The sequence below is a fragment of the Hordeum vulgare genome, chromosome 1H (assembly GCF_904849725.1).
Source record: "Hordeum vulgare subsp. vulgare chromosome 1H, MorexV3_pseudomolecules_assembly, whole genome shotgun sequence".
In the NCBI taxonomy this organism is placed as follows: Eukaryota; Viridiplantae; Streptophyta; class Magnoliopsida; order Poales; family Poaceae; genus Hordeum; species Hordeum vulgare.
The window spans coordinates 388727387-388752681 of record NC_058518.1 but is presented as its reverse complement, the minus strand read 5'-3'; positions in this window follow the sequence as shown (position 1 = coordinate 388752681).

Sequence of the window (25295 nt, the reverse complement as noted above, 5' to 3'; positions counted from 1 at the left end):
ATCTCTATTAGGTATGTACACACAACTTTTATGTTAGAGTTTGCACAAATAAAATTCACGTCGAAGTATATACATTTATGAGGGTATCTGCGCATACATTTTACGAGGGTTATATAGATTTATGAGTTTACACACATAAAGTTTATGATGATGGTATATATATTTATAGGTTTGTATACATAAATTTCATATCAAGTTTTGCATTTTTCGCGCGGACTTGCGTATGTTATATTCATGGCTATGTTTTTTGCTCTGACTTTGAGTATGCACATGGATTATATAACATGCATCTTGTTTAGGAATGGAATCAATTGGCATGTGACGTTTTGGTAAGAAATTAGTTGGCATGCATGGTCTAGTGCATGCATGGAAAGTTTGAGAAGTGATGTAATTAATGTGGATGGGAAAGAAAAGTCTTGCCATTCTTGATCTAGGTGCACGGGCACCTAGGTGCCCTAAACATTTTACCCTATATATATATATATATATTCTCATGGTTTTGCAAATATGCAACAAGCTAGACATATTGCATATTGCTATCCAATGGAACCTAGAGAGATCCCTATAGCTATCCAATGGAACCTAGAGAGACTAGAGAGAACGCTAGCTATATGCAATTTTCATAAGTATGACATATCATATTGTTATCCAATGGAACCTAGAGAGATCACTAGCTATATGCAATTTTCATAACCTTGGATCAAAGAACGCCGCATAAAATTGTTTCACAATAACTAAAGAGAAATTAATCTTTATAGGATTCCAAAATATAACATATAGCTATCGATCCTATGCAATTTTCATATCCTATGAATTGATCAATAAACCCTCAATTAACTATCCAATGGAACATATATAGAAACTGCATATTGCTATCCAATGGAACCTAAAGAAATCACTATATATATGCAATTTTCGTAACCTTGGACCAAAGAAATCCTCAAAACATACCTCGCCCATTGGAAGATTAAGACATGGTGTTTCAAACATAGTTGGATGACGACAACACCTCATTGATCAGCCCTGTACTCCAGATCAAGCCCCAAGAACTTCTCATGATCCACTGCGGCGTCAAGCCACCGTTCCTTCAACTGTCTAAGAAAATGCGGCACCTCCCTGCTCTCGTTCGTGTACACGACATTGAGCTTGGTCTTGCCATGTGCGAGCACCTCTCTGAAGCAAGTTGGCATGGTGGAAGAAGAGAAGGGAAGAAGAGAGGGGAAGAACAAAGAGAGAGAGAGAGAGGAGAAGAAGAGAGAAATGGCGATAGACTCTGCTTTGGTTGTGCTTTTGCGAAGCGGGATGCAAACGGTTTGGGCCTTTAGTCCCGGGTTGAGCCACAAACCGGGACTAAAGGGTGATACGAATGGTTGCCACCACCACTTCGTCTCGGTTTTCTCTACTAACCGGGACTAAAGGGGGACACGAACGGTCCACCTAGTCTCGGTTTGACCCACCAACCGGGACTAAAGGGGGATATGAATGGTCCCTGCCTATTGGTCCCGGTTTGTGTCTGGAACCGGGACCAAAGGCTTGACACGGACCGGGACCAATGCCCCATGATGCCTGCCTGGCACCCTGGCCTCACGAACCGGGACCAATGACACCATAGGTCCCGGTTCGTGGGTGAACTGAGACTAATGGTATTTCTTCAAGTGGACCAAAGCCCTGTTTTCTACTAGTGTACAAGGGACACACAAAAGATACCATCGTCACACTTGAAGCGGTGAAATCCAAAAAATTATGGATTTTACATGATTTCATTGGCATCCCAATGTCTCACAATGATACCAATGTGCTTCAATGATCTTAGTTGTTTAAGAGGCTTTTATGGTGGGGATGCTCAGTGGTGCAACTACACAGTTAAGAGGCTACCACCTTGCAGGTGTTATGTATCTTCCACAATGTATTGTTACATAATCTTGCATAACATGATTATGGTGGATGAGGACAACCGGTATTCGCCGTACTTCTGATTTTGAGAGGCCCGAAGTGCATGTCCGCCTCACGAAACAGGATGAAGAGTGTGTTTTCAACCTCTAGAGATACATCGACAAGTTTGAAATCAACAGACACATGTACAACTACTACTGAATGATCTTGTGTAGCATTCATGGATTTATGCTAGAAAACATTAGTTTTATGTTTAAATTTTGTATTTTTTAATTCAAATTGTTTATTTTGCGATTGAGGGGGAGGGGGCGTTGATCCTGCGGACACGATATCAAATTAGCTCAGTCCAATTGAAGATGCTTTTAGAGTATACATATCTTTATTTGATAGAGCAGGTTTGCAATCCATCCTCTACAATAAAAATGTCGTATACCTTATGCAAGCCACCCAAGCGACTCTGGATACGATACATACCACATTATGTGAATTTACATCCGCTCTAATTCTCTTACAAATACTATGCAAAAATAATAATAATATTAATTCTCTTACAAATAGTGGCAAGCTAGCATCATAGTAGGATGACACTAATGTTTATTAATATGGAGAGTGAGGAGCACAACCCGGGTACATATGGACCAGTTTTTTAAAATGCATTATTTTGTATAAAAAGGTACAAAAAAAATTCACACATACAACTTCCCAAAATATGTGCTTGGCACAAAGTTTTATGAAAAATATCTATTTAATTTGCATCCGCAAAAATGATAAATTTCAATGCTTCTAAATTACATTCCTCAACAACAACAAAAATCCTGTTTGCACATGCAAAAACAAATTTGTTTTTTCTCAATTTTTTTTAAAGTGCACATAGAACTTTGAGATATAGCCATGCAACCTTTTTTGGAACTTTTTGGCATAAAAAATATGTTTTTCAAAAAGGGGCTGCTACACGTCCGCTGGCAGATCTTTCTAAAAGATCCACCGCCTCGCACATCGCTCAATTGTATGACGTGAGTTGTCCATTTCTCTTTTCTATTTTTCTCCCACAAGCGCCTTGTTGCAAATGTCATTCCCGCAACAAGATCCTAGTTGTAAAACTTGTTCTCCTTTTTTGCAACAAGACTCTTGTTGCAACCGTAATTCCGGTAACAAGATCTCGTCCATTCCTCTTTCCTATTTTTCTGCCACAAGCGCCTTATTGCAAAACTCATTCCTACAACAAGATATGAGTTGCAGACCTAGTTATTCTTTTTCTACAACAAGAATCTTGTTGCAAACATAATTCCTGCAACAAAATCTCAGTTGCAAATGTTCGTTGGAGATAAGAAGAAAAATGCGAGCTGTGTTGCACGCTCACGTGGGCACGTGACGCACAGGGAAAACAGTGAACGTTTAATGTGGGATGTGTTGGATGATCAGAATCTTTTCCCTTTTTCAAAATGGGATCATATGTTTTCGGGTTCGGTGGTCACCCAACCATGGCATTGTCGAGCAATTGGTCCCCTCCCTGCCTCCCCTCCCCGCCAGCGACTCGTGCCACCCCCGCGGCGGTCGGACAGCGCCCACGCCTCCCGTCTCCTTTCCCCCTTCCCTTCTCCCTCCCGCCATCGCCGGTGTGTCGCGCGGGCCCATGGTCGGGCAGCCCCGGTGGCGGCAGACATCCGGCCATCCCCCTCCTGGCTTGGGTTGTGCGGGGAAGCCCGGGTCCAGGTGGTGCGCCTCGACGGCCGTGACAGGGCTCCAACACAGCAACTCGTCCCAAACATTGTCCGCATTTCTTCAAACTCATCAAGGGCACAAACACGTAACACACATCGTCGAAGTCTAGGTGGGTGCTGCCATCGCTGGTGAGATCTGCAAGTGCGGTGCTCCCGTCCCACAATGCTCCCACGCACCTGCCACACACGTCGTGCCCTGTGGTGCTCCAGCAGCGCCGTCGCCCGCCGCCTGTTGGAGTCCGCACGCGCATGCGGCGACTGTTGGAAATATGCCCTAGAGGAAATAATAAAATGGTTATTATCATATTTCCTTGTTCATGATAATCGTCTATTGTTCATGATATAATTGTATTAACAGGAAACATTAATACATGTGTGAATAAATAGATCACAGTGTGTCCCTAGCAAGCCTCTAGTTGACTAGCTCGTTAGTCAATAGAAGATCATGGTTTCCTGATCATGGGCATTAGATGTCATTGATAACGGGATCACATCATTGGGAGAATGATGTGATGGACAAGACCCAATCCTAAGCGTAGCACTAGATCATATTGTTCGTATGCTAAAGGTTTTCCAATGTCAAGTATCTTTTCCTTCGACCGTGATATTGTGCAACCCCCGGATACCGTAGGAGTGCTTTGGGTGTATCAAACGTCACAACGTAACTAGGTGACTATAAAGGTGCACTAGGGTACCTCTGAAAGTGTCTGTTGGGTTGGTACAAATCAAGATCGGGATTTGTCACTCCGTGTGACGGAGAGGTATCTCTGGGCCCACTCGGTAGAACATCATCATGAGCTCAATGTGACTAAAGGAGTTAGTCATACGATGACGTGCTACGGAACTAGTAAAGAGACTTACCGGTAACGAGATTGAACAAGGTATAGGTATACCGACGATCGAATCTCGGGCAAGTTCTATACCGACAGACAAAGGGAATTGTATACGGGATTGATTGAATCCTTGACATCGTGGTTCATCCGATGAGATCATCGTGGAGAAAGTGGGAGCCACCATGGGTATCCAGACCCCGCTGATGGTTATTGGCTGGAGAGGTGTCTCGGTCATGTCTACCTGTTTCCCGAACCCGTAGGGTCTACACACTTAAGGTTCGATGACGCTAGGGTTATAGGGAATTGTTATACGAGGTTATCGAAAGTTGTTCGGAGTCCCGGATGAGATCCCGGACTTCACGTGGAGCTCCGGAATGGTCCGGAGGTAAATATTGATATATAGGACGTATGGTTTCGGACACCGGAAGTATTTCGGGCATCACCGGTAACGTACCGGGACCATCAGAGGTGGCCCCGGGGGTCCACCGAAAGTGGGCAACAACCCCGGGAGGCTAGATGGGCCAAGTGGGGGAGGGAACCAGCCCCTAGGTGGGCTGGTGCACCCCCCACTCAGCCCATGGCGCGGGAAGAGGGGAGAGGGGGGGAATCCCTAGCGCAGGTGGGCCTAAGGCCCACCAGAGGGGTGCGCCACCCCTCCTCCCCCCTTGGCCGCCGCACCTCCCCCCATCTAGGGCTGCCCCCCCCCCCCTAGGAGAGGGAAACCCTCAAGGGGGCGTAGCCCCTCCCTCCCCCTATATATAGTGGGCACTTTTGGCCATTGGGGAACACACTTTTGGCTCTCCTTCGGCGCAGCCCTGCCCTTCTTTCTCCGCCTCTCTGCCGGTGCTTGGTGAAGCCCTGCCGGGAGACCTCGTCTCTCAATCGACACCACGCCGTCGTGCTGCTGGAGTTATTCCCCAACCTCTCCCTCCTCCTTGCTGGATCAAGGTGCGGGAGACTTCACCGGGCTGCACGTGTGTTGAACGCGGAGGTGCCGTAGTTCGGCACTTGATCGGAATCACACCGCGATCTGAATCGCCGCGAGTACGACTCCATCAACCGCGTTCTAGTAATGCTTCCGCTTAGCGATCTTCAAAGGTATGAAGATGCTCTCACCCCTCTCTTGTTTCTGGTCTCTCCATAGGAAGATCTGAATATGCGTAGGAAATTTTTTGAATTTATGCTACGTTAACCAACAGTGGCATCCGAGCCAGGTTTTCTATGCGTAGATTCTATGCACGAGTAGAACACAAAAGGTTGTGGGCGATGATTTTTCAATTGCTTGCCGCTCTAGTCTTATTCTTTTCCGGTGGTATTGTGGGATGAAGCGGCCCAGACCGACATTACACGTACGCTTACGTGAGACTGGTTCCACCGACAGATATGCAGACCGTGCATAAAGGTGGCTAGCGGGTGTCTGTCTCTCCTACTCTAGTCGGATTGGATTTGATGAAAAGGGTCCTTATGAATGGTAAATAGCTTTGGCATATCATCATTGTGGCTGTCACGTAGGTAAGAAAGCGTTCTTGCTAGAAACCCATATCAGCCACGTAAAACTTGTAACAATAATTAGAGGCCGTCTAACTTGTTTTTGCAGGGTTTGACATGTGATGTGATATGGCCAAAGTTGTGATGTTGTATGTATGATGTATGAGATGATCATGTTATGGTAATAGGTTTCACGACTTGCATGTCGATGAGTATGACAACCGGCAGGAGCCATAGGAGTTGTCTTAATTTATTGTATGAGATGCAACGCCATGTGCTTACTACTTTTACTTCATTGCTAACGGTTAGCTATAGTAGTAGTGAATAGTAGTTGGCGTGAAAACTTCACGGAGACACGATGATCGAGATCATGATGATGGAGATCATGGTGTCACGCCGGTGACGATGATGATCATGCGATGCCTGAAGATGGAGATCGAAAGAGCAAAAATGATAATGGCCATATCATGTCACTATATGATTGGATTGTGATGTTTATCATGTTTTTCATCTTATTGCTTAGAACGACGGTAGCATAATAAGATGATCCCTCTTAAAATTTCGAGAACGTATTCCCCTAAGTGTGCACCGTTGCAAAGGATCGTTGTCTCGAAGTACCACGTGATGATCGGGTGTGATAGATTCTAACGTTCGCATACAACGGGTGTAAGCCAGATTTACACACGCGAAACACCTAGGTTGACTCGACGAGCTTAGCATGTACAGACATGACCTCGAATACAAGATACCGGAAGGTCGAACATGAGTCGTATGGTTGAATACGATCAGCATGAAGTTGCCCACCATGGTGACTAGTCCGTCTCACGTGATGATCGGACATGGGTTAGTCAACATGGATCATGTATCACTTAGATGACTAGAGGGATGTCGGTTTAAGTGGGAGTTCATACTTAATTTGATTAAATGAACTTAATTTTCATGAACTTAGTCTAAAAGTTGTCTTTATAAATATTGTAGATGGCCAACGTCAACCTTAATTTCAACGCATTCCTAGAGAAAAACTAGCTGAAAGATGATGGTAGCAACTATGCGGACTGGGTTCGCAACTTGAAGCTCATCCTTGAAGCAACTAAAAAGGCTTATGTCCTTGATGCGCCGCTAGGTGACCCTCCCGCTCCCGCAGCAGCCCAGGACATTCTGAACGTCTGGCAAACGTGGAGTGATGACTACTCTCTGGTTAGGTGTGGCATGTTATACACTTTAAAAACAGGGCTCCAAAGGCGTTTTGAGCAACACGGTGCATATGAGATGTTCCAAGAGCTGAAGCTAGTTTTTCAAGCTCATGCCCGTGTCGAGAGATATGAAGTCTCCGACAAGTTCTTTAGCTATAGGATGGAGGAGAACAGTTCTGTCAGTGAGCACATACTCAAAATGTCTGGGTTACACGGTCGTCTGACTTCACTTGGAGTCGAACTTCCGGATGATGCTATAATTGACAGAATCCTCCAGTCTCTCCCACCAAACTACAAAGGCTTTGTGCTTAACTACAACATGCAAGGGATGGAGAAGACCATTCCCGAGTTGTACTCGATGCTCAAGTTTGTAGAAGTAGAAATCAAGAAAGAGCATCAAGTGTTGATGGTCAACAAGACCACTAGTTTCAAGAAGGGCAAGGGTAAGAAGAACTTCAAGAAAGACGGCAAAGCCGTTGCCGCGCCCGGTAAGCTAGATGCCGGAAAGAAGAAAAAGAATGGACCCAAGCCTGAAACTGAGTGCTTCTATTGCAAGGGAAAGGGTCACTGGAAGCGGGACTGCCCCAAATACTTAGCGGACAAGAAGGCCGGCAACGTTAAAGGTATATGTGATATACATGTTATTTATGTGTACCTTACCAGCGCTCGTAGTAGCTCCTGGGTATTTGATACCGGTGTTGTTGCTCACATTTGCAACTCAAAGCAGGAACTGCGGAACAAGCGGAGACTCGCAAAGGACAAGGTGACGATGCGCGTCGGGAATGGCTCCAAGGTCGATGTGATCGCCGTCGGCACGTTACCTCTACATCTACCGTCGGGATTAGTTTTAAACCTTAATAATTGTTATTTAGTACCAGCTTTAAGCATGAACATTGTATCAGGGTCTTGCTTAATGCGAGACGGCTACTCATTTAAGTCAGAGAATAATGGTTGTTCTATTTATATGAGTGATATGTTTTATGGTCATGCTCCGCTGGTGAATGGATTATTCTTGATGAATCTCGATCGTGATGTTACGCATATTCATAGTGTGAGTACCAAAAGATGTAAAGTTGATAATGATAGTCCCACATACTTGTGGCACTGCCGCCTTGGTCATATTGGCGTTAAGCGCATGAAGAAGCTCCATACTGATGGACTATTAGAGTCTCTTGACTTTGAATCATTTGACACATGCGAACCGTGCCTCATGGGCAAGATGACTAAGACTCCATTCTCAGGAATAATGGAGAGAGCAACCGACTTATTGGAAATAATACATACTGATGTGTGTGGGGTCCAAGTAACGTTGAAGCTCGCGGTGGCTATCGTTATGTTCTCACTCTCACCGATGATTTGAGTAGGTATGGATATATCTACTTGATGAAGCAAAAATCTGAGACATTTGAAAAGTTCAAGGAATTCCAGAGTGAGGTCGAGAATCAACGTGACAGAAAAATTAAGTGTCTACGATCTGATCGTGGAGGAGAATATTTGAGTCAGGAGTTTGGCACACACCTAAGGAAGTGTGGAATCGTTTCACAACTGACGCCGCCTGGCACACCGCAACGCAACGGAGTGTCTGAACGTCATAGTCGCACTTTACTAGATATGGTACGATCTATGATGTCTCTTACCGACTTACCGCTATCATTTTGGGGATACGCATTAGAAACTGCAGCATTCACTTTAAATAGGGCACCCTATAAATCTGTTGAGACGACACCATATGAACTATGGTTTGACAAGAAACCTAAGTTGTCGTTTCTTAAAGTTTGGGGCTGCGATGCTGATGTGAAGAAACTTCAACCAGAAAAGCTCGAACCCAAAGCGGAGAAATGCGTATTCATAGGATACCCTAAGGAAACTATTGGGTATACCTTCTATCTTAGATCCGAAGGTAAAACCGTTGTTGCCAAGAACGGATCCTTTCTAGAGAAAGAGTTTCTCTCGAAATAAGTAAGTGGGAGGAAGGTAGAATTTGATGAGGTAATTACACCACCTCTCGAACGGGATAGTAGCGCAACGCGGGAAGTTGTTCCTATGGCGCCTACACCAACTGAAGATGAAGTTAATGATAATGATCATGAAGCTTCGGATCAAGTTACTACTGAACCGCGAAGGTCCACGAGGGCACGCTCCGCACCAGAGTGGTACGACAACCCTATGATGGAAACCATGTTGTTAGACAACGGTGAACCTTCGAACTATGATGAAGCGATGGCGGGCCCGGATTCCAACAAATGGCTTGAAGCTATGAAATCCGAGATAGGATCCATGTATGAGAACAAAGTATGGACTTTGGTGGACTTGCCCGATGACCGGCGAGCCATAGAAAATAAATGGATGCAAACGGTAATGTAACCGTTTATAAAGCTCGACTTGTCGCAAAGGGTTTTCGACAAATTCAAGGAGTTGACTACGAAGAGACTTTCTCTCCCGTAGCGAAGCTGAAATCAGTCCGTATCATGTTAGCGATTGCCGCCTTTTATGATTATGGAATTTGTCAAATGGACGTCAAAACAGCGTTCCTTAACGGGAACCTTAAGGAAGAGTTGTATATGATGAAACCAGAAGGTTTTGTCGACCCTAAGTGTGCTAACAAAGTGTGCAAGCTCCAGCGCTCCATCTATGGGCTGGTGCAAGCATCTCGGAGCTGGAACATTCGCTTTAATGAGGTGATTAAAGCGTTTGGGTTCATACAGGTTTACGGAGAAGCCTGTCTGTACAAGAAAGTGAGTGGGAGCTCTGTAGCTTTCCTCATACTGTATGTGGATGACATGTTATTGATGGGGAACTGTACATAAATGTTGGAGAGCATAAAGGCCAATTTGAACAAGAGTTTTTCAATGAAGGACCTTGGAGAAGCTGCATACATATTAGGCATCAAGATCTATAGAGATAGATCAAGACGCCTCATAGGTCTTTCGCAAAGTACATACCTTGACAAGATATTGAAGAAGAATAATATGGAAAACTCAAAGAAAGGGTTCTTGCCAGTTTTGCAAGGTATGAGATTGAGTAAGAGTCAATCGCCAACCACGGTAGCAGATAGAGAGAAGATGAGTATTATCCCCTACGCTTCAGCCGTAGGCTCTCTAATGTATGCCATGCTGTGTACCAGACCTGATATAAACCTTGCCATAAGTTTGGTAGGGAGGTACCAAAGTGATCCCGGTATGGAACACTGGACAGAGGTCAAGAATATCATTAAGTACCTGAAAAGGACTAAGGAAATGTTTCTCCTTTATGGAGGTGACGAAGAGCTCGTCATAAAGGGGTACGCCGACGCTAGCTTCGACACAGATCCGGATGACTCTAAGTCACAGACCGGATACGTATATGTTTTGAATGGTGGGGCAGTGAGCTGGTGTAGCAGCAAGCAAGAAGTCGTGGCGGCGTCTACATGTGAAGCGGAGTACATAGTTGCTTTAGAAGCGGCTCATGAAGGAATTTGGATGAAGGAGCTCAACACCGACCTTGGAGTGGTTCCAAGCACGCCGGGTCCAATGACACTCTTCTGTGATAACACTGGGGCCATTGCCATTGCCAAGGCGCCCAGGTTTCACCGGAAGACCAAGCACATCAAACGCCGCTACAACTCCGTCCAAGACCATGTCCAGAGTGGAGTAATAGATATTTGTAAAGTACACACGGATCTGAATATTGCAGACCTGTTGACTAAACGTCTTCCACGAGCAAAACATGATCAACACCATAATGCTATGGGTGTTGGATACATCACAATGTAACTGGATTATTGACTCTAGTGCAAGTGGGAGACTGTTGGAAATATGCCCTAGAGGCAATAATAAAATGGTTATTATCATATTTCCTTGTTCATGATAATCGTCTATTGTTCATGCCATAATTGTATTAACAGGAAACAGTAATAAATGTGTGAATAAATAGATCACAGTGTGTCCCTAGCAAGCCTCTAGTTGGCTAGCTCGTTAGTCAATAGATGATCATGGTTTCCTGATCATGGGCATTAGATGTCATTGATAACGAGATCACATCATTGGGAGAATGATGTGATGGACAAGATCCAATCCTAAGTGTAGCACTAGATCGTATTGTTCGTATGCTAAAGCTTTTCCAATGTCAAGTATCTTTTCCTTCGACCATGAGATTGTGCAACTCCCGGATACCGTAGGAGTGCTTTGGGTGTATCAAACGTCACAACGTAACTGGGTGACTATAAAGGTGCACTACGGGTACCTTTGAAAGTGTCTCTTGGGTTGATACGAATCGAGATCGGGATTTGTCACTCCGTGTGACGGAGAGGTATCTCTGGGCCCACTCGGTAGAACATCATCATGAGCTCAATGTGACTAAAGGAGTTAGTCACACGATGACGTGCTACGGAACGAGTAAAGCGACTTACCGGTAACGAGATTGAACAAGGTATAGGTATACCGACGATCGAATCTCGGGAAAGTTCTATACCGACAGACCAAGGGAATTGTATACGGGATTGATTGAATCCTCGACATCGTGGTTCATCTGATGAGATCATCGTGGAGCAAGTGGGAGCCACCATGGGTATCCATACCCCGCTGATGGTTATTGGCTGGAGAGGTGTCTCGGTCATGTCTATCTGTCTCCCGAATCCGTAGGGTCTACACACTTAAGGTTCGATGACGGTAGGGTTATATGGAATTGTTATACGAGGTTATCGAAAGTTGTTCGGAGTCCCGGATGAGATCCCGGACGTCACGAGGAGCTGCGGAATGGTCCGGAGGTAAAGATTGATATATAGGACGGATGGTTTCGGACACCGGAAGTGTTTCGGGCATCACCGGTAACGTACTGGGACCACCGGAGGTGGCCTTGGGGGTCCACCGAAAGGGGGCAACGACCCCGGGAGGCTAGATGGGCCAAGTGAGGGAGGGAACCAGCCCCTAGGTGGGATGGTGTGCCCCCCCCCCCACTCAGCTCATGGCGCAGGAAGACGGGAGAGGGGGGAATCCCTAGCGTAGGTGGGCCTAAGGCCCACCAGAGGGGTGCGCCACCCCTCCTCCCCCCCTTGGCCGCCGCACCTCCCCCCATCTAGGGCTGCCGCCCCCTAGGAGAGGGAAACCCTCAAGGGGGCGCAGCCCCTCCCTCCCCCTATATATAGTGGGCACTTTTGGCACTTGGGGAACACAATTTTGGCTCGCCCTCGGCACAACCCTGCCCTTCTTTCTCCTCCTCTCTGCCGGTGCTTGGTGAAGCCCTGCTGAGAGACCTCGTCTCTCCATGGACACCACGCCGTCGTGCTGCTCGAGTTCTTCCCCAACCTCTCCCTCCTCCTTGCTGGATCAAGGTGCGGGAGACGTCACCGGGCTGCACGTGTGTTGAACGCGGAGGTGCCGTAGTTCGGCACTAGATCGGAATCACACCGCGGTCTGAATCGCCGCGAGTACGACTCCATCAACCGCGTTCTAGTAACGCTTCCGCTTAGCGATCTTCAAAGGTATGAAGATGCTCTCACCCCTCTCTCGTTGCTGGTCTCTCCATAGGAAGATCTGAATATGCGTAGGAAAGATTTTGAATTTATGCTATGTTACCCAACAGCGACTAGCTAGCCCGCATGAGCACGCGCCCACGGCGGCATGCCCGAAGCCAGCCACCAAGCCCGCGGTATCCGCGCATTTGTCCGCAGCGGCAACTACAGCAGGGCACGACTGCGCTCCCCCACGTGCTCTCCCGCGCAGGAGCTCGTCGCGCCCACTCCCTACGACGTCCGCTCTCATGCGGGCTCGCCCCGCGCCGCAGCTCGTCGAGTCCGCCCGCGCTCCCTTGTCGTACGCTCCCGCGCAATATCTTGCCTCGCCTGCGCCCTGCCGCCATGCTCGTGCCCTGCTCGCCGCGCTGACGAGTCGTAGCTACCGTGACTCATTCTGTCGCGTTCTTGTACCTAAGCTGCCTCGCTCGTGCCCCGCCTCACGTGGCAGCTCGCCTCGCCCAGATATTGGGCGATACTCCCTTCCACACCGGCCCACTACAGCTTGCCCCACCTAGCCGCGCGGCTCGCCCGTTGCAGTTCGCCCCTCCCTGCGTCCTCACCCTTCTCTAGCATGAGCTCACACCGGCGCGCGCACGGGAGCAGCACATGCTCGATCCTCCGGTGGCCTGGTCTAGCGGCGCTCGTGTTGTTGTTGTAACATCGCCGAGATGCTGATATGTCTCAAACGTATCGAGTTTTCCAAACACTTTTGCTATTGTTTTGGCCTCATTCTTGAATGATTTGAATGAAACTAACCCGGACTAACGCTGTTTTCAGCAGAGCTGCCTGTATGGTTTTCTAATGTGCAGGAAAATGCATATTTAGACGTCCCACAAAATTCCCATAAAAATAGAGAAAATCCACGCACCAGGAGGAACCTTGGGCGAGAAGATGGGCCAGAGGGGAGCGAGAGGGCCCCCAGGCGACCTATGGGCGCGACCTGCCCCCTGGCCGCGACGGGAGGCCGCCTGGGTGGGGGCCACCCCCTCTGGTGCCCTACTTTGGCTCCTATTTTTACCCGTGACGGACAAATCCCAGAACAGAAGTCATTTTGCTAGTTCTCGATGCGGAGCCGCCGCCACCCTCGGTTCTTCTTCGGGAGATCTAATATGGAGGCTGTTTTGGCCTCCGGAGAAGGGAAATCGTCACCATCGTCATCACCATCACCACTCCATCATCCTCCCATGGCTTCCCCCATCATGCGTGAGTAATTCCCTGTTGTAGGTGAAGGGGATGGGAGAGATTGGATGAGGTAGATCATGTAATAGTTCATCAGATTGTTGGGGGCATGTTGCCTATCATCTACTATGGTGTTTATCGTCTTTGCTACTATTTGTTACTCTTAATGCTTGTCACTTTGGGCCCGAGTGCCATGATTTCAGATCTAAATACCTTATGTTTTCATGAATATATTTGTGTTCTTGATCTTATCTATGAGTAGTATGCACCTATTATAGTCCGGAACCGGCGATCCCAATGGTGACACCTTGGGACACCAAAGGGGATAGACTATAGTTTGAGGATTCCATGTATCCATTGATTGTTAATGCTTTGTTCCGGTGCTCTTTGACAGGAGCACCTTAATCTCCATAAGTTCCTTTTGGCCTCGTTGATAGCGGGATGGTAGGACAAAAGATGTTGTGCAAGTTCTTATTGCAAGCACGCACAACTACCTTGGGATACATGCCTAATGTTTGATATATGCCTAGATGATCATTACTTTTATATGTGCCTTGCCCCAAGTTAAATACATGATATATCTCATCCATGACCAACCATCCATCTCCCTAGCCTACAGTGTTTTAATACTACTAGTTACGAGTTGCTTTACTTTCGCCATTTTACTTCCGTTGCTTTGCCACTATTATTTCCGTTGCCACCATTACTTCCATATCACCGTTGCTACTAATATTTTGTTGCCAAGCAAGTATCTTTCAGGTGCGGTTGAATTGACAACTCAACTGTTAAAGCTTATAAATATTCTTTGGCTCCCCTTGTGTCAAATCAATAAATTGGGTTATCTTACCGCGAAAACTGTTGCGATCCCCTACACTTGTGGGTTATCAAGACCATTTTCTGGCGCTGTTGCCAGGGCGCATAGCTTTATTTACAAGTATAATTGGAGTTATTTTTCTTGTTGCGATTTATTCACTATGGGTAAGAAAGGAGACCTAAAGGTTCCAATTTTACCATCCACTACGACAAAAGGTAATGTTCTCAGCACTAGCGCTATGCTTGATTTACCTTCCGTTATGAGTAAGTTTGCTTCACCACCACCACATGTTGCTTCTACCGAGTCTGTCACTATGCCTCATACTTTTGATGATGCCTCTACTACTATTGATGAGCTTGGTTTACTTGGTTATTTTATTGAGTCTCAGATTGCTAAGGCTGCTAAGCAGTGTGGAATTGAACTTCCTATTACACGCTACCCCATTGGTAGATCTATTGGTTAGCAAGACTTGAGTGATCTAAGGGAAAGAATTCTTGATGATGATTATATTGAATTTGATGATGATTTATGTAGGGAACTTACCGAGTGTGCTCACTCTAACCCTGCTTCTATTAATAAGCTACTTGAAAAGAATTCCATGAAGAACAAATTTACTCCTGATCCTAAGTTTGCTTCATCTCCTATTTGCATTGAGGATGCTGATTTTGATTTCTCTGTTGATACTTCACTTATATCCACAATTGAAGGTGACCCCTTCTATGGCAGATAAAATGACGATGCTATTGCACACCTTACCAAACTCACTGAGTTGGGTGGCTTATTCACTACAGAGGGCAAGAAGAGAAACTATTATGTTACTAAGCTACTTCCTTTCTCTTTGAAGGAAGATGCTAAAGCATGGTACGATGCACTACTATGTGGTTCCATTAAGAGTCCTCAAGATTTAGCTCAATCTTTTTTTGCTAAATATTTTCCTGCTCATAGGCAATATGATGCTTTACAAAGAATTTATAACTTAAAACAGTTACAGGATGAGCACTGATGTCCCACAAGCGTATGGGATCGCAGCAGTTTTCAAGGGTAGAGTATTCGACCCAAATTTATTGATTCGCCAAGACGGGAAGCGAATGAATATTCTCAAGTATTAGCAGCTGAATGTGTCAGATTAAACCACACCTGAAAATTAGTGTTTGCAAGCAAAGTATCAGTAGCAAGGTAGTATGATAGCAACAGTGCAAGAAACGATCTGTTGACACGGCAGACTATTCCTAACTGTTGTATCAATGGCGCCATCACGTGGACGGGGGATTATTCTTGAGAAGAATGCTTCCCCGGATACGACTCCAACAAAGTCTTGCAACAAGTAACAGCGGAGTAGTAAGGAACAACAGTAGTGACAGCAACAGCAAAGTGGCCCAATCCCTTTGGTAGCAAGGGACAAGCGTAGGCAAAGTAACGTAGCGAGAACCAGTAGTAAAAGACTCGTAGGCAGTGGATCGGTGATGGATGAGTATGATGGATGTGATTCATCATGTAATAGCTATAACACGGAGAGATATGTAACTAACTCCCGTTCGTCAATATAATGTAGGCATGTATTCTGTATGTAGTCGTACGTGCTTAGGGAAAAGAACTTGCATGACATCTATTGTCCATCCCTCCCGTGGCAGCGGGGTCCTAATGGAAACTAAGGGATATTAAGGTTCTCCTTTTAATAAAGAACCGGACCAACGCATTAACACACGGTGAATACATGAACTCCTCATACTATGGTCATCTCCGGGAGTGGTTCCGGCTATTGTCACTCCGGGGTTGCCGGGTCATAACACATAGTAGGTGACTACAACTTGCAAGATAGGATCTAAAACACACATATATTGGCGACAACATAATAGGTTCAGATCTGAAATCATGGCACTCGAGCCCTAGTGACAAGCATTAAGCATAGCCAAGTAGTAGCAACATCAATCTAGAACATAGTGGATACTAGGAATCAATCCCCGTCAAGAACTAACTCGATTACATGATAGATCTCATCCAACTCATCACCGTCCAGCAAGCCTACGATGAGATTACTCACAAACGATGAAGAGCATCATGGAATTGTCGATGGAGAAAGGTTTATGATGACGATGGCGACGATTTCCCCTCTCCGGAGCCCGAAACGGACTCGAGATCTGCCCTCTAGATGAAGAACAGGATGTGGCGGCATCTCCGTATCGCAAAACGCGATGAAACCTTCTTTTTTTTCCAGGCGAAACGGAAGATATAGATCTGAGATTGGGGGCGGTGGTGCCACGTGAGCCCCACAAGCCTGCATGGCCCGACCATAGGGGTGGCCGCGGCCTGTGGGCTTGTGGCCCACTGGCACGCCCCCTCCGGTTGATCTTTGCGCAGGTATTTTTTGTTTTATTCCAAAAAAAATCTTCGTAAATTTTCAGCACGTTCCGAGAACTTTTATTTCTGCACAAAAACAACACCATGGCAATTCTGCTGAAAACAGCGTCAGTCCGGGTTAGTTCCATTCAAATCATGCAAATTAGAGTCCAAAACAAGGGCAAAAGAGTTCGGAAAAGTAGATACGACGGAGACGTATCAACTCCCCGAAGCTTGAAGCCTTGCTTGTCCTCAAGCAACTCAGTTGACAAACTGAGAAAGACAAAAGAAAAACTTTGACGAACTCTGTTTGATCTTTTTGTTGCAACTATGTCTGATGGGGTCATAGTCCTAGGGTAGGGTCATAGGCCTGCCCTACATGTCCTACCCAAGGACTACCCCACACAAGGGACATGACCTTAAGTATGCCCCGACTGAATTAAGGTGCCCCCATCATCCAGTCGGTAACAGGCCCAGAATCATCCAGTCGGAGACTAACATTCGGAAAGCACCAGGCCTACCGACTGGATACACTTGGTACGTCGTAACCTCTCTGGAGGGAAACTGTTGTACGTTTCCGGGTGCATTTACTAGCATTTAGAGCATACGTTACCTGTAACGTATGCATTCAATCGCCACTACCCCACCCCTGAGTCAGAACCGTTGTGGAGAGCAGCGCACTCTATATAAGCCGCCCTCCCCCACTGGTAGAGGGGTTAGCAAATCTTTGTACTCCATATCACACTCGGTAACAAGCTCCGAGAGCACTGAGACGTAGGGCTGTTACCTCCACCGCAGAGGGGCCTGAACTCATACAACCTCGCCGTAGCTAGGACTCTGCCCATCTCATTCGTACCCTACACATCTACTGTTAGGCTTATACCCACGACAGTTGGCGCCCACCGTGGGGCAGGCGTCTAAGCGACTTCCGGCGAGTTTGCGACTACTTCCTTTCGTCATGTCGTCCGGTGGAGATTCGAGCATGGGTCACCAGATCCTCTTCGGCGCTCTCTCCTTCGTCGTCGACGATTCGGCGTGGCTTCGGGAGGCACCTCTCGACGTCGAGGCGCTTCCCCGTCGCGGGGCCACACACTTCCGTGTCGGCGCTCGCGGCGTTCTTCTTCTCCAACAATCGGCTCTATTGCCGGCTTGCACCTTCGTCACGCGCCGCAACAAGCGATCTCGCAGTCCGCGTCTACAACGTTGGGTGCAGCATGCCCGAGCGTGTCAGTTCGCGTTCTCTCAAGTGGCGGTTCTGGAGTCTGTTGTGGTTGCCCCGCGTCCCCAGTGCTCGGGCTCGGTTCCGACTGAGCTCCCTTCCGAGTACGTGGGCCGCGGGCCTGCAGCAGAAGTACACATGGCCAACTCCCATGAAGATCCTCGTCAAGCCGGCCGGGGCGAGCACGAAATCGGCGAAGCATCCGGTGCACGTCGTCCACCTCGTCGTTCTGCCAGTCGGCACACTCGGCGGAGCAACGTGGAGGTGTTCCGCACACCTCTCCTCAACTTGGCTGAGGCTGCTCAGATTGCCGACTCCCTCCAGCCGACTGATTCAGAGGCAGGAAGAGGAATCGAGCAGATCCGAGCTGTGTTGCATACGGCGCAGCAGCAGAATTCGGCAGTCTCCCAGTCGCACAATCGGATCTACAATAGTTTCGTCCACGCAAACACGCACCGATCTGTCCACAGCCCTGGTTCCCATCAACACCACAGGGGAGGCAACCGTTCCTTGATCCGTGAAGATCGCTGCCGTTCACGCACCCCTCCGCGGGGTGGGCCTTACAGGTCCCGACATCATGATGATCGGCGTTCAGTCGGTGACACTTACGACCCGAGACCCGATGCAAGAGGGCGAATCGCCCAGCGAAGAGTCGACAGGGGTCGAGCTCACCGCGATGGCCAGGATCTGGATCGTCCGAGTGGCAGCAGGACCATCATGTCCGGCCCCGAGTGTTTTAGTCGAGCCATCCGCTCGGCTGATATCCCGCCCAACTTCCGATTGGCAGCGGGAATCGGTAAATTTACGGGGGAATCCAAGCCTGAAACATGGCTAGACGGCTACCGAGTGGCAGTCCAGATCGGAGGAGGAGACGACCATGTCGCTATGAAACACCTCCCTCTGATGCTCGACGGCTCGGCGCGAGCTTGGCTGAACCAGTTAGCCCCCTCAAGCATTTACAGTTGGGCAGATCTGGCCCGAGTGTTCATCAGGACCTTCGAAGGGACGTGCAAACGCCCTGCAGGTCTTGTGGAGCTTCAACACTGTGTCCAGAAGCCGAATGAGCCCTTGCGCGACTTCATCCAGCGATGGACAACTCTCTACCACACGGTGGAGAACGTTACCGAGCATCAAGCAGTCTGCGCATTCAAGGCAGGCGTACGGTACAGAGAGTTGTATCTAAAGTTCGGCCGGACAGGCGACATCTCCATGAGCAAGATGATGGAGATAGCAGCTCGTTATGCAAATGGCGAGGAAGAAGACCGCATCCGGAGCGGCAAACACAAGACAGTCGGTGATGCCGATGGAGGTAACACTCGGAAGCAGAAACAGAAAGTTCCACCCACACCGTAGGCAGAAGCTGCAGCTGTGACCAGCGCCAAGTTCAAGGGCATAGGGAAAGCACAGTCTGCCCCCAAGAAGAAGCCGTTCAACAATCCCATCCTGGATCACCCTTGTCCAATTCACACGAAGATAGACGAAGAAGGCAATCCCATATACGCGAAGCATACCACTCGACAGTGTCGTCTCCTGATCCAGGGGTTCAGCGAAGGACAGCCGAGTGAGAAGAATCCTGAACAAGATGAGGAGGATAAGGAGGATCCGTTCCCCCAAGTCCATGCAACCTTCATGATTTTTGCTGACGTCGAAAGCAAGAGTCGACTGAAGCTAGTGAACAGAGAGGTCAACATGGCCGTTCCGACTGCTCCCAAGTTCCTTAGATGGTCTCAGACTGCGATCACCTTTGATCAGTCGGACCATCCAACGCATGTCCCCACTCCAGGAAGACAAGCTCTGGTCGTTGAACCGGTGGTGGAAGGAGTCCGTCTGCGCAAAGTCCTCATGGACGGCGGTAGCGGACTGAACATCATGTACGCCGACACCCTCAAGGGAATGGGCATTCCGATGTCCAGACTCAGCGAGAGCAATATGCAGTTCCACGGAGTCGTCCCGGGCGGAAGGCCAAGTCGCTCGGCCAGATCGCGTTGGACATCACTTTCGGCTCCGACAAAAAATTTCGCAAGGAGAAGCTCACATTCGAGGTGGTGGATTTCCAGAGCGCTTACCATGCAATTCTGGGCCGCCCGGCGTACGTGAGTTTCATGGCACGCCCGTGCTATGTGTACTTGAAGTTGAAGATGCCAGGTCCAAAAGGCGTTATCACCATCACCGGCAACCGTCAGCGAGCCGAGGAGTGTCTGCAAGAGGGATCAAGGATCGCCGACCAGCAGATGGCTGTACTCGAGCTCGAAGAATACAAGAAGACAGTCGACCCTACCGACTTAATGCGCTCAAAGAAGCCAGCTTCTGAGTCCGCGTTCCAGTCGACGGGAGAGACTAAGAAGGTCAGCATCCACCCGACGGACGAGTCTGCCGCCCCAACGAACATCTCCACCACCCTCGATCCTAAATAGGAAGCCGAGCTCACCCAATTCCTCTGTGAGAACTGGGACATCTTCGCATGGAAACCTTCTGACATGCCGGGTGTACCCAGGGAGTTGGCTGAGCACCGACTGCATGTGGATCCCATCGCTCGGCCCGTCCGAGAGCGCCTGCATCGGTCCGCCGCGCACAAGAGGAAGGCAATCGGAGAAGAGGTGGCCAAGCTGCTGACTGCCAACTTCATTCGCGAGGTTCACCACTCCAAGTGGCTCGCCAATGTCGTCATGGTGCCCAAGAAGGACAAGTCACTCTGAATGTGCATTGACTTCAAGCACCTCAATAAGGTCTGCCCGAAAGACCATTTTCCGCTCCCCCGCATAGATCAAATTGTCGATTCGAGTGCGGGATGCGAGCGTTTTTCATTCCTTGATGCCTACTCGGGTTATCATCAGATCCGTCTGTATGGTCCCGATGAGTTGAAAACAGCCTTCATCACCCCGTTTGGGTGCTTCTGCTACATCACTATGCCTTTTGGTCTGAAGAATGCAGGAGCTACCTTTATGCGCATGATCCAAAAATGTCTCCTCGACCAGATCGGCTGCAATGTGGAGGCATACATGGATGATATCGTAGTCAAGTCACGCAAAGGTTCCGACCTGCTGACTGACTTGGTAGAAACATTCGCCAACCTTCGTAGGTACGATATCAAGCTAAACCCAGCCAAATGTTCATTCGGTGTTCCCAGCGGAAAGTTACTCGGTTTCTTCGTTTCCGAACGAGGGATCGATGTTAACCCCGAAAAGATCGAGACCATCGTCCGAATGGATAGGCCGGTCAGAATACACGATGTTCAACGTCTCACAGGCTGCCTAGCGGCTTTGAGCAGGTTCATCAGTCGACTCGGTGAAAAAGCACTTCCTTTGTACCGACTCATGAAGAAGTCAGATACCTTCGAGTGGACAAACGAAGCCCAAGTCGCATTCGACGACCTCAAAGTCCTACTTTCCATCCAGCCGGTTCTTACTGCTCCGCTCAGTAAAGAGCCCCTTCTTCTATATATCGCGGCTACAAATCAAGTCGTCAGTACTGTTCTTATAGTCGAGCGAGAAGAAGAAGGCAAAGCATACAAAGTTCAGCGGCCAGTGTACTACGTCTCCGAAGTCCTGACCCCTTCCAAGCAGAGGTATCCCCATTATCAAAAGCTTATCTATGGGATCTATATGACTTCAAAGAAGGTGGCCCATTATTTCCAAGACCACTCGGTATCTGTCGTTTCTGATGCTCCGTTGTCGGAAATTCTCCACAATCGGGACGCATCGGGCCGAGTGGCGAAGTGGGCGATGGAGATGCTGTACTGCGATGTCAAGTTCGAGGCCAAGAAAGCTATTAAGTCTCAAGCCCTGGCTGACTTTATAGAAGAATGGGTAGAACAACAGCAACCGACTCACATCTACTCAGCTCATTGGACAATGTTCTTCGATGGGTCTAAGATGTTGAATGGATCCGGCGCTGGTGTTGTGATCATATCACCCAAAGGCGACAAGCTCAAGTACGTGCTCCAGATACACTTTGATTCCTCCAACAACGAGGCGGAGTATGAAGCTCTCCTCTACGGATTGCGCATGGCCATCTCACTCGACGTCCGTCGCCTGATGGTCTACGGCGATTCGGATTTGGTGGTCAATCAAGTGATGAAAGAGTGGGACGTAAAGAACCCCACCATGACAGTGTACTGCAATGCAGTGAGGAAGCTGGAGAAGAAGTTTGAAGGTCTAGAGCTCCATCATGTTCCGAGACTGAGGAACCAAGCAGCTGATGAGTTGGCGAAACTCGGATCCACTCGGAGACCAGTCCCGAGTGACGTCTACCTCGAGCACCTCCATCTTCCCTCAGTCAAAGAAGATCCCTTCATTGAAGAACCAGTACAACCCCAGAGCGCAACATATCCGACTGAAGTCAATGTGCCTGGTGTAGTTGATCTGGTCACAGAGATTCTGGTAGTCATTCCCGATTGGAATGTGCCAATCATGGCATTTATCTTGAGACAAGAACTTCCAGAAGATGAAGTCCAAGCCCGGCAAATAGTTCGCAGGTCGAAGGCATTCACTGTCATTGACGGTCAATTGTACAAGGAGAGTGTTTCAGGCGTCCTCCAACGTTGCATTTCCCTAGAGGAAGGACAGTTGATCCTAGAGGATATCCACTCGGGAACCTGCGGCCATCACGCTTCTTCGAGAGCAATCGTCGCCAAGGCGTTCAGAGCTGGATTCTTCTGGCTGCAGGCTAACGAGATGGCCAAAGCTATGGTCGACCGATGTGAAGGCTGTCAGTTCTACTCCAACAAGTCCCACAAGCCAACATCTGCACTAAAGACAATCCCACTTGTGTGGCCATTTGCAGTTTGGAGATTAGACACAGTCGTACCATTCAAGACAGGCCAAGGAGGCTACACACATCTGTTGGTGGCAGTCGACAAGTTTACCAAATGGATAGAAGCCAAGCCCATCAAGAAACTCGATGCCTCAACAGCTGTCAAGTTTTTCAGGGACATCATTTCCAGATTCGGGGTGCCTCACAGCATAATTACAGACAATGGGACAAACTTCGACTCGGACAGATTCAAAGGCTTCTGTGCGAGTCAGGGTATCCGAGTGGATTTTGCTTCCGTAGCACATCCTCAATCCAATGGGCAAGCTGAGAGGGCGAATGGGCTTATCCTTCAAGGTTTGAAGCCTCGACTCTTGCGAGAGGTAGGACATGCTACTGGTGCGTGGGTCACCGAGTTACCTTCAGTACTTTGGGGCCTCCGCACCACTCCAAACCGATCAACGGGGCGATCGCCGTTCTTCCTCGTCTATGGAGCAGAAGCGGTCCTTCCGAGTGACCTGCTTCACAATGCCCCGCGAGTCGAACTCTTCTCCGAAGACGAAGCAGAACAAGCAAGGCAAGATGGAGTCGATCTTCTGGAGGAGGAACGCGAGATGGCACTCACTCGTTCAACAATTTACCAACAAGATCTGCGACGCTTTCATGCACGTCATGTCAGGAGCCGCACGTTCCAAGCAGGCGATTTACTGCTCCGAGTGGATCAGCAAAGACCCCACAAGTTGGCTCCGGCCTGGGAAGGGCCTTTCATCATTTCCAAGGTGCTGAACAACGGAGCATACAGAGGGAGACAGACGAGCCGTGTACATGGAACGGAGATCTCCTCAAGTGTTTTTATACGTGATTGTCGACTGAAGCAGTGTAACGAACAAGTTTGAAGAAATAATATATTCAGCAGATTCAGTTTTGTGCAGATTCAGAGTTCTCACACACACAAAAAAAACTTAGCTGCGGTCCTGCATCGCCTAAGTACTCACTTCCTCCGAGTGTGCACTATACGTCACACTCGGGGACTTAGCTGCGATCCTGAATCGCCTAAGTACTAACCTCCTCCGAGTGTGCACTATACGTCGCACTCGGGGACTTAGCCGCGATCCTGCATCGCCTAAGACTCACTTCCTCTGAGTGTGCACTATACGTCACACTCGGGGACTTAGCTGCGATCCTGAATCGCCTAAGTATTAACCTCCTCCGAGTGTGCACTATACGTCACACTCGGGAACTTAGCTGCGATCCTGAATCGCCTAAGTATTAACCTCCTCCGAGTGTGCACTATACGTCGTACTCGGGGACTTAGCCGCGACCCTGCATCGCCTAAGTACTCACTTCCTCCGAGTGTGCACTATACGTCACACTCGGGGACTTAGCTGCAATCCTGAATCGCCTAAGTACTAACTTCCTTCGAGTGTGCACTATACGTCACACTCGGGGACTTAGCTGCGATCCTGAATCGTCTAAGTATTAAGCTCCTCCGAGTGTGCACTATATGTCGCACTCGGGGACTTAGCTGTGATCAAGAATCACCTAAGTACGCACTTCCTCCGAGTGTGCACTGTACGTCGCACTCGGGGACTTAGCTGTGATCAAGAATCACCTAAGTACGCACTTCCTCTGAGTGTGCACTATACGTCGCACTCGGGGACTTAGCTGTGATCACGCATCACCTAAGTAATAACTTCCTTCGAGTGTGCACTATATGTCGCACTCACGGACTTAGCTACGATCCTGAATCGCCTAAGTAATAACTTCCTCCGAGTGTGCACTATACGTCACACTCGGGGACTTAGCTGTGATCAAGAATCACCTAAGTACGCACTTCCTCCCAGTGTGCACTATACGTCGCACTCGGGGACTTAGCTGTGATCACGCATCACCTAAGTAATAACTTCCTTCGAGTGTGCAGTATACGTCGCACTCGGGGACTTAGCTGCGATCCTGAATCGCCTAAGTAATAACTTCCTCCGAGTGTGCACTATACGTCACACTCGGGGACTTAGCTGTGATCAAGAATCACCTAAGTACGCACCTCCTCCGAGTGTGCACTATACGTCGCACTCGGGGACTTAGCCGCGATCCTGCATTGCCTAAGTACTCACTTCCTCCGAGTGTGCACTATACGTCACACTCGGGGACATAGCTGCGATTCTGAATCGCCTAAGTAATAACTTCCTCCGAGTGTGCACTATACGTCGCACTCGAGGACTTAGCTGTGATCACGAATCACCTAAGTAATAACTCCCTCCGAGTGTGCACTATACGTCGCACTCGGGGACTTAGCTGCGATCCTAAATCGCCTAAGTAATAACTTCCTCCGAGTGTGCACTATACGTCGCACTCGGGGACTTAGCTGCGGTCCTGAA